The sequence below is a fragment of the Phascolarctos cinereus genome, unplaced genomic scaffold (genome assembly GCF_003287225.1).
Source record: "Phascolarctos cinereus isolate Bilbo 61053 unplaced genomic scaffold, phaCin_HiC Scaffold_5;HRSCAF=322, whole genome shotgun sequence".
NCBI classification, from domain to species: domain Eukaryota; kingdom Metazoa; phylum Chordata; class Mammalia; order Diprotodontia; family Phascolarctidae; genus Phascolarctos; species Phascolarctos cinereus.
The window spans coordinates 8,916,375-8,927,042 of record NW_027555958.1 but is presented as its reverse complement, the minus strand read 5'-3'; the positions used below and the strand labels follow the sequence as shown (position 1 = coordinate 8,927,042).

General features: G+C 47.0%; 1 pseudogene; it reads right to left on the bottom strand.

Annotated features, from left to right (window-relative positions):
* Nucleotides 1-740: 740 nt before the first annotated feature.
* Nucleotides 741-10,293, bottom strand: LOC110198053 (hypoxia-inducible factor 1-alpha inhibitor pseudogene; annotated as a pseudogene).
* Nucleotides 10,294-10,668: the final 375 nt, after the last annotated feature.

Sequence of the window (10,668 nt, the reverse complement as noted above, 5' to 3'; positions counted from 1 at the left end):
GCGGCACAGACAGTCCCGGCAGTCAGCTTGTGGAGAGTGTTCGTAGCCGATCCTGGCCAGAGTTCAGGGGCAAAGATGTACACACGCAAGCCCGATGGGACCTTCCTTCTTGTGGTGCCCAGGATACAACTATGCCGCACCAAAACCAAACCAGACTGTCGGTGTACAGGCAGAGTATCTGGCCGGAATGGGGGCAAAAAAGGCTGAAAAACTCAGGAGCCTGCGAGAGAGCCATCAGGTCAACCAACTCCCCTCAAAAATGCCAATATGATCCAACTTGGCTCCTTCCCTTCCCCAGACAATGGCAGTGAGGTTGTTGGACTCATGCCAAGCTACAAGAGCGCCATCACGGCCTGAGGGGCCTGGGAGGAAGGACACAAAGACGGACAGACACACACGCACACACACACACGCACACACACACACACACACACACACACACACACACACACGATGGCACAAAGCTGGAACTCCACACCAAATGCAGGACTTGGGGCCAAAGAGGGGAGGTGAGTAGGAACAGAAGTGGAGAAGGAAGAAGTCAATCACTCCAGATGGGAGCAGAGGAGGCTGGGTGGCTTACCTCACACTTCTGCCCTGGGAGGCTGGGGCAGGACCCCAGTCTGTTAAGTGCTGCGTGCAGTTACTATCACTCTGGATCTTCCAGTCCTCAGCAATGAAGCAGTGTGGACCGGACTGGATGGGAGGGTGGGCAGTTGCCCAGAAGGAGGCCTCAGCCTTCAGCAGTTCCTGGCAGGCTCATTGTATGGACCCATGATCATCGTGTTCAACAAGGGCCCACCTCTTGTGGATCCCCCAGGGCCTCTCCCAGCCTCTTCTCCCTGTTTCTCATTGTGGTCACTTTTTGAGGAGCCTTGAGAACATACTCAGTCCCCTCGGGATGGTGGCTCCCCCATTCAGTAATGATTCTGTGGGATGCCACCAGTACACAGGGACATAAAGAGCATCACCACGGCCAACCACTGTCTCATAGCCACCCACACTCTGGAACTTCGGGGACCTCTCGTAGTCAGGACTGTCAAAACCCACCTGACTCTGCCTGTCAAAGGGATGGTGCCGGGGGAAGGACGGAGGCACTCAGACGGATCTGGAGGAAACAGAATGCATCGCTTCTAGCCCTTGATCTGAGCAAAGTTTTGTTGTTCATCATAGTGAGCAGGTGTCACACTTCCTTCCATGCCAGTGAGAGGCAGGTTGGGGGTCAGCTGCCCCCAGCCATACTTTCTCTCTGTTTATTAATCCAGTTCCAGTGAAGACCCAAGAAGTTCATGACAATCATCCTGCCTACTGTGTCATTGAGAGTCTGCTACAGATACAACCTCTTCTCCCTGCCCTGTTCCTGCATGTCCCAGCTTCTTTACAAACTCATCGAATTTCATCTCTTCCCTGCTAGACCTTGATTTAAAAGTCTGGAAGTTAGCCCTCTTTTCATTATCATAGTACAGGAATTTGTGGGTGCTGGCACTATACACTGAGAAATCTCCACGACCAACATTCCCTTGTAGATAATTGAGGTCCCGTTTCAGGGCAGGATACACTAAGTTTGTGTCAGTCAATATCACAGGCTCCTCATTCTTGATGAGCTCTTCTTCCTGAGGATCGCTGCAGCTCAGGCGCGGGATGGGCTGGGTCTGAAAGCTGTAATTGCAGAGCAGGGGGCCTCGGGCTCCTCTCGAGGGCCCCCAGAACCCAAGGCCGAGGAAGACGCTACTGCACTCCACTGTCATCTGCAACACCAAGCCCAGCTCCACGCATAATATTTTTTTAAGGAGAAATTTTGAGTAGGGATGGGAAAGGGGGATGAGGAATCATCATAAGTCACAGCCTCATAGAGTTTCCTGGAGCACTGAGGAGTTCAACGACTTCTCTGCTGTCACCCAGATAGTAGTATCAGAGTTGGAACTTGAACCCAGGCCTTTCTGACTATAAGCTGCCCCCCCCCCCACAGAGAACATATGACTCCTAAGATATTAATGGTCAACAGCAACTTCATATGTTTCCGGTTGCAGATAACACATGCACATTTAAGCATGGGCCACTAATGGTCTCCTGTTGGCTAAGGGTACGTGTAAGGATGGGATGAACTGACCTGCATGGGAGAGTTCTCCAGATAACCTTGTCTAAGCTCCTCTTCCCCTATGACTGCAATGCCCTGCCCCCTCTAGGTGAACTGAAGAAAAGCAAAACTCAAAACAAGTTGACCCATTATACTTGTTGGCCCAAAGGAGGGATTAATGGTGGGGCCAGTTGGTGAGAGAGATGCTAGCAGGGAAGAGGGCTTTTTCTGCTGTTCCCCTTAAATGCCAGCTCCTCCCCCTGTACAGAAAGATGATGCTTCAACGTGGGACTACCTGGGTAATGTTAGCATTTCTGACTTTGAGTCAATGGACAAGTGCCAGCTGTGGGCCGGGTCCTCTGCCAGGTGCTGAAGATACAAAGACAAAGGGGAGGCAAACCCTCCCCTTAAGGAGTTTCTATTCCACGCTGGGACTGTGGAATCTGGAAGCTGGAGGGTGCCTCAGTGACCTAGACCAAGAATCCTCCCCAAGATGTGGTCATGCAGCCTTGGGGGAGCCCATTGCACCTTGGGGCAAGCTCAAATCTGCCTCTTCCCACGGTGCTGGGTCAGGATTTCAGCCGTGTCTCTGGATTCCAAATTAATCCCATTACTCTTAGCTCAGAAGAACAAAGCTGATGCCTTTTCCATGGGTCATCTTTTCCAAGATTTAGACACAGCCGAGTCCCTCCTAAGCTCTCTCTCTCTTCCAGGCCATCTACAGCCCCGCTTCTGGAGAAGTCACTGAGGCAGCAGCTGTCCCCAACTTCTGGCCACCCATCCCTTCATCTAACTTGTCCTTGATAATTGAGGGGAATGCACAGGGAGGGAGGCAGACTGATACAACATGACATAATACCAGAAGCACAGGGGCCAGGGGTGAATTCCTACAGAGAACTATTCAGCATCTGGAATCTGGGGGAGGAAGATAGAGCTCGGGGTTGCTTCTGATGGGTGTACGTCTTTGCATACAGAACGCATGAACCAGACGACCGATCTGGAGGCCAGAAAGGATGACCTCCACCCAGATCTCCTTACACCACTGAGAAGCAGACAGTCTGAGGAGGAGTGGGATTTTCCTTGGCAATGCAGACACCCTTTAGAAAAAGTCTCCACACTGATGTCTCCTAAATTCTCAGCAAATATACACCCAATTAAATCAACGAAAACTATAGCAAAAATAACCTACTGTTTAAATCACTCAAGGGCAGCTTGGTGTCAGTGAAAACAGAGGGATTTTGGGGTTTCAAAGGACAATTCAGTAAGGAAGGGAAAGAGTTGACTTTTTCCTATTTCTTCCTCTACATATTTGTGAAAAACAAATAAAAAAGTGGAAGAGAAAACTAAACAGAGTATAGAGTATCTTCCCTTAACCTGCTTAGGAAGAAAACTTGGTTTGGTCAGCTGAGGACTTGACTTGGAATCCAGAGGCATTGGCTCAAATCCTGATGTTGATACTTCTTGCCTGTGTGACCTTGGTTCAGTCATCTCCCTCCAGAGGCCTCAGTTTCCTCATTCATAAAATGAGAGAGTTCAGCTAGGTGGCCTTTGAGGTCCCTTCCAGCTGTAAATGAGTGATAAACACTTTACGTGTGTGGCCTTGGGAACGTACCTTAACCTCTCTGGGCCTCGGTCTCTTCATCCTTAAAATGAGGGGGGTAGTCTAGACTGCCACTGAAGCCCCTTCCAATATAGAGGTCAGACACTAACACCAGGCAGTGGGGGCCGAGGGAGACAGAGAAAGGGCTCCTTCTGAAAGCTGGATTTGAACTCAGTCTCGAAGGAAGCCAGAAGAAAAAGCTGAGAAAGGAGAGCCTTCCAGTGGTGGGGGATGGCCAGTGAAAACACACAGAGTCTAGAGATGGAAGGTCTTTTGTGAGGTGTCACTGGACTGTCCTCCCCTGGAGGGGAGCAGAGAGTTGGAAAGAGCCCTGTTGTCAGAGCTTTAAATCCCAAACTGATTCGATTCTCCTGCTAACGGGGAACCACAGAATAGATTTAGCAGGGGAGCGACATGGCCTGACTTTGCCAGCTGAGTGGGGGATGAATGGAAGGAAGGAGGATATCTATAAAGCAGAGGTGAGGGCTGTGCCACTAAAGGGGAGAACACAGAAGGCCAGGCTGGGGCGCCAGCAGTGGGAGGCCATTGGCTACAGAGGAAAAAAAAAACTGAATTAAGCTTTGGGGCTTGAAACCTGGCTTTGCCATCTATTGGCTGTGTGACTTTGAGAAAATGGCTCTCCCTGTCTGTGCCTCAGTTTCCCCGTATCCAAAATGAGAGCATTGGACTTGATGACCTCCAAGCTTCCTTCTAGTTCCAACTTCCCGATCCTTTGTCATCATTCTACTGGTGCCACTCTTGGGCACAGAACAGACACCAGGGGCTGAAGGTCAATGACATCCTTTGAGTCGGCTCAAATCTTCACTTCTGCAGGAGGCCACTCCTGCTCTCCTCTCCTGCTAATGCCTTCTCCTTTCAGATTCGCTTCTGTCTGCTCTGTCTGCGTCCTCATTGAAGTTTGCTTCCTTCATCAGAGTGTGCGCTTCTTGAGGGCAGGACTATTTTTTACTTTTCTTTGGCTCCCCAGTGTTTAAGCACTTAGCCCAGCACCAGGTACATAATTGATAAATGCTTGTTGACAATCTGATAGTTACTGGTCAAGCTGACTGCATGATACCCTATCTGGGTGTTTAAGTCTTGCAAGGGCCAGCCCTGGCTAGTTTCTTTCCATTCTTGTTCAACATGGGACCATTGTACCATGTCCACCATCATCAGCATTGTAGACTGGACAAAGCACTAGAGTTGGAGTCAGGAGAGGTGGGGTGGAATTCCCACTCTGCCGTTTACTAGCTGGATGACTTAGGGGAAATCACTTAATGTCTCCGAGTCTCAGTTTCCTTATATGTAATATGAGAGGATTGGAAGATATGAGTTCTCAGGTTCCATCCAATTCTAAATCAATGGTCTATGCATGATTTCTACATAGGAATTTTTTTTTCCTTCTCTACTGTGTTTTCCAGAACTCTATGGAACACTTGTGGAGGTGACCCCAACTTCTCCAAGGCCATGTCAGTGGACTACAGGTTAGAAAGACTTCAAGTCTAGGCCTGGTAATGAACTGGACGTGAGTCATTCAAATGCTGGCCTCACTAAGAAGCTCACCCCCAGCTGGGCTACAAGGTGGACGTGAGTCATTCAAATGCTGGCCTCACTAAGAAGCTCACCCCCAGCTGGGCTACAAGGTGATGGATTTTTCACTATAGCAGGACCCATCTATCCTGACATAAAAAGATAATAGGATCACAGATCCAGAAGGGACATTAGAGGTCACTAAGTCTAATACTTTCATTTTACAGAAGAGGAAACTGAGGCTCAGAGCAGTTAAGTAACCTGCCCTTGGTCACACAGGTAACAACATGAGAGCCAGGATTTGTTGGAAATTCCCTGACTCCAAATCCTACATTCTTCCCATCATGCCACACTGCTTCTCCATTGGTGACCTACATTAATCTGGGACACTACCCATGCTGACAAAATCATAGCTCCTTAAGGGATTCAAGTACTTTTCTCATGCTTTTTGCTACCTTCTTTGGTCCCCAACTCCAAAGGACTCACTCCTCTTACCTTCCCTGAATCTGCTCCCACGTTCTGGGGAATTACAGAGTGAGGAAAGTTGTCCCACATTTCTCTTTTCCCTACTTTGCTTCTTCCAGGCCTCACTGTGACCTCAGGCTCCATTTTAGTCCCTTCTTCCCTCCAGTCTTTTACAATCTGGAAGGAATTGTTTAAAAATTCAGCCAAGTCATACTTTGGAACTTCAAAATGGAGATGAAGGAAAGATGGTCAGATGGTTAGATTCATGGATAAGGAATCGGCTATTTTATTTTCCCAGTTTTCCCTATTGACTTCACATCTAATGTCAAATGAATACTTCTCTATATAATTCAGTCTCCAGATGGTTCATGGTTTGGGATCATGCCAGCTGCCTTTAAGTGTTTGAAAGGTCACATGGAAGAGGGATTAGACATGTTCTTCTGGGCTCTCATGGACAGAACTAATCCATCTGTGTTAGAGGTTAGTCATCATAAGTCCCATTTCTATAGCCTACAAAAATCAGAGCCTCTATAAGAGGCATTGTAGCGGAGGGGACCGGGAGTGGGACCTGAAGTCAGAAGGAAGTGGGTTCAAAGCCGGCCTCAGATGCCCACTAGTTGTGTGATCATGAGCAAGTCACTTACCCTCCTTGGGCTGTACTTTTCTTATTTGTAAAATGAGGTCAAGCCACAAGAACTTTGTATAGTTATTTATTGGGGAGGGGTAGGAGTCCTGGGCCCACTTGGCAAAGGAAGGTCTGAATCCTCACATAAGCCTGCTGATGTCAGGAGTGTGGACCTGTCAAGGACCTAGGTTATTGTGGACTCTACGTAGGGCAAGCCTGACATTGGGGAGGGCATTAAGGAAAGAAGATTGCTGTTACATGGAGTGGGTTAGTTGCTAGAGGAGTCTCCCCAGGGCCCCAGATCCCATGCAAGCAGCCAGGGTTACAATCCATATCACATAAAGGACAGCCTTTACTTAATAACAGAAAATGCAAAAGCACCAGTTTTTTTAACATTCTCCTTCCTGTCAGTTGGATCCCACCTTCACCATCAGCTCCTGTACAACTACCCAGATCCTGTACCTCTATGTGTGTATGTACGTGTAAATGTGTTCATATCAAGGATAGCTACAGTGGTACATGTGGGGTGGCAAAGTCACACATTTTAATCTTTTTTCATTAAGTGAAAAAAAAGGAGCATCAATGATGGCATTCAATATTTTTTCATTGAAGATATATTAAAAAAAAAAATCAATCCACCAAAGCAAAGCAGAAGTTGGGATTTGTGACTCAGGACCTTGCTGGGATCCTAGGCAAAACCAGGAACAAGGCTGGACACCACAGTGGCGATGATCAATATAAATTTTGAGTGAGGGTAGACTTGCTGACAAAAGGAACTTCCTATGCAGACATCTTCCAAAGTGGAATGGGCTATCTGGGTAGGCGGTGGGTTATCAAATCACTTGTTGGATATGCCATAGAAGGGTCTTTCTTTGTAGTCTGGGTGGGACCTGGTGTCCTTGAGGTTCCAAGACTCTGTGATTCTGAGACTGGGATCTCTGAGAGTTAGGATGCCACAGGTTAAAGATTCATGGTCTTGAAAATCTGTGGCATTTGCTTTTTGGCAATGGGGAATGTCTGCTAGGGTCTAGGATGAGATGGATGCTTTTTTCTACTTTATATCCTTTTTATTAGGACAAAATTCAAATAAAATAGCTCCTCAGGCCCTAGAGAACTTCTTTCAAATTACTGAACATTTCTTTCAAAGGCAAGAATCTTGTCTGTATTTCCACCCAGCAGCTCGAGAACTGGCCTGTCCCTCTCCCTTCCATCTGCAGCCTCCCACTCCATCCTGGCTGCTGGCTTTGCTTCCCAGAAACATGTTTCTTATTAACGGCAGAACTCTGCCTTGCCTCTCCAAGTTCACCACATGCCTCTTCCTATGCCAGTTTCCACTGACTAGACAAGTCTTGTGACTCAAATCCTGGTGATGTCAGCAATAATCACAGGGGTGGTGGCTGGGTGGCTTTTTTGTTCTTCTGGAAGACCCCACAGAAGCAATTTGTGAAACCCATTTGGGAAGACCAAGAGAGCTCATTCAGATGAGAATTGCAGAGCCCAAGCCGCCCCCATCCTTCTGTGACATATTAGACTCAGTATCAGGACAGCTCAGCCTTGGGTGAAGATGTGTGCTCTGCACAGAAGGTCAGGAGACTGTAATCAGTCAAGAAGCATTTATTATGTGCCTATTATCTTCCACAAACTGGGGGTACAAAGGAAGACAAAGACATTTCCTGGCCTCGAGTAGGTTACTTTCTGATGGGAGGAGACTGGTAAAGAAATACAAGACACAAAAAGATAAATACAAAGTAGGTGGAAAACAATCACTCTTTAATCATGGGCAATTTGAGCCTCAGTTTACTCATTTTACAATGGGACAACAATAACCCTAGCTGAAAGAGTTCTTGCAAGTGAGGAGGATGTAAAGTGCTTTTCATACTTTAAAGAGCTATCTAAATGCCAGATCTCATTGTGAAATCATCTCTTTTACAGCTAAAACTTCCTCTAGGTGTTGTCTCCCCCATTAGAATGGGAGCTTCTTGAGGGCAGGGCCTTTTTTACTGTTCCATTAGCATTCTCAGTGCTTAGCACACAGTAATCCCTTAATGAAACCTTTTTCCTTTCATTCAAAAATGACTCTATGATTGCAAATCTGGTTGGCTGCAAGGATTGTCTTGCCCTCAATAGGAAAGTTCATTGGGGGGGGGGGCGTTAAGAGGAAGATCCTGAATTCTGTTGTGGACATGTTGAGCTTGGGATGCCAATGGGACATCCAGGTGGGCAGGTCAAGAAGCTAAGAGGCAACGTGGCCCTGGAGCTCATGAGAAGGACGAAGGACCTCGAGGCTAAAGAAAGAGGCATTCAGAGTTTGGGATTGGAAAGGAAGAAAACCAAACACATCGATTGTACAGTATGTTCCAGTGGCAAAACGTCCTGGCCCATCCTTTTTTGGATCTATCATAGCCTCGTGGTCTTGTTTTATAGGACCTGCTTTCCAGGGCTTAATAGCAATGGAAGTGTTCCATTTCCATCATCCCGTAGTCTCTCAGGCCGCCTGGGGCCTCATCCTCTCACAAACGCCGTCCTCCATTGTGACCTCCATCGGGTATTTCAGGCAGGTAAGAGGCAGGAAAGGAAGCAGAATGAGGATGATCATCTAGAGACAGGGCCAGTAGAGCAACAGGAACCAGTAGAAATGCATCTATTAAAAGAATATCGCCCACATGAAATGTCGTGGCACGATGGGATGATCTGACTGTCTCTGCAAGAAATACCGACCAGAGTTCTCAGTGATCAACACAAGTAGCCACATAAGAAAGTTGTGGTTTTTAAGAACTTCAATGGTATAAACAGCAAGAGATATCTCAGGAGGTCATGGTCAAGTGGGCGATGTTGGTACTGCCCGGGTACACTCGGAAAAAATAAACTACCCACAGTAGAGGTTTGCAGTTTCATCTATATGCATCCTCTTTTCTGTTCTCTTTTTTAACATGTAAGTTCAGGCCTTCATTGTCCCTCAGCTGAACTATTTCAACAGCCTCCAAATTGGATTCTCAGCTTCCAGTCTTTCCACTGGAACCTCCTGGAAGTGTGAACACAATCTTCCCAAAGCCAGTCTGACTGGGTTGCTTCTCTGTTCACCAACCTGCTGTGTCTCAGGAGTACTCTCTGAAACTCCTCATCCACCGCAGGAAACCCCTCACAGTCCGGCTTCATTCTTCCTTCTCACGATTGTGACATGGTACTTCCCCTTTATGAACTGGGCGTTCCAGACAACGGCCCCCTTGCTGGTCCCTCCAGCCAGTCTCCCACCTCCAGACCTTTGCAGCTCACGTGCCTAGACCATACTCCCTCCTCAGCTTCATGTCTCAGAATCCCTAGCTTCCTTGAAGGCTTGTCTCTCCTGATCCTCATAGTTGGGGCTCTTACCCTCATTATCTTATACCTAATAATCTGCTTATGTGTTTTGTGCCCCAGATAGAAGGTAAAATTCTCTTTTCTGTTTTGCCTTTGTGTGGACAAAATGGAAGAGCCCTAGAGGTTATGTAATCTGCCACCTCCCTATTTTACAGGTACAGAGACCGAGGCTCAGGAAGCTTACGCACAGCGTCTAGGTTTCATATCTGGTTAGTGATATCATCTGGAAAGCGATTATTATTAAAAAATAAATGCTTGTTGGATTGAATTGATTAAATTTATTTTCAGTAATATGGGGAAACAAATCAATTTGAGAAAAAAAGTAGCATGTTAAACCTGGAAATATAGAATGAATTAAATGAGCATATTAATAGTAGAGCTCTGTATAGCTCAATTTCTACCCAGATTTAGAGAAAAATTCCCCTCCAGGAAATGACTTTGAAAAAACCAAAAATCTCAGTAAGGGGAAGCCACTGGAAGAGCTGGCAGCATGCTGCTCTGACCTCTCACCCACACGCCTTTTGGAGACCCACCTAGCGAGACCCCAGGCAATGATTCAGATTTTCCATGGCCATCGTGTGGATGAAACGGCAACTCGTTCCCACTCTGGAGCTCGTCATCCTGGATGCTAATTGGCATGGAAGCTTTGTGTATTATTCATGCTCCCGGGGTCCCTTTCCTGGTGTCAAAGCTGCATGTTCAGCGGACATATGGAGATGATATTGAGGCTACAGGTCTCAGACACTGGCTGACCCAGAAGAAGTTAATGACTTCCTTGTCTTCTTTGGAGAAACATTGTGATTCCCTGGCTCCCAAGGGCACAGCCCGATGTTTTTGTCCCCCTCCTTTTTATTTACAGTCTTTTCCATTATTGGGTTGGATATTTCATTATATTGATTAGTTATAAAAGTTCCTATTCTGATAACACACCTGGATGAATGTAGTTGTAGTTCAATAGTTAATGAGCTAGGACCTCCCTGATGTGAGTTCTCCATCCACTGGTGCAGATTTTGT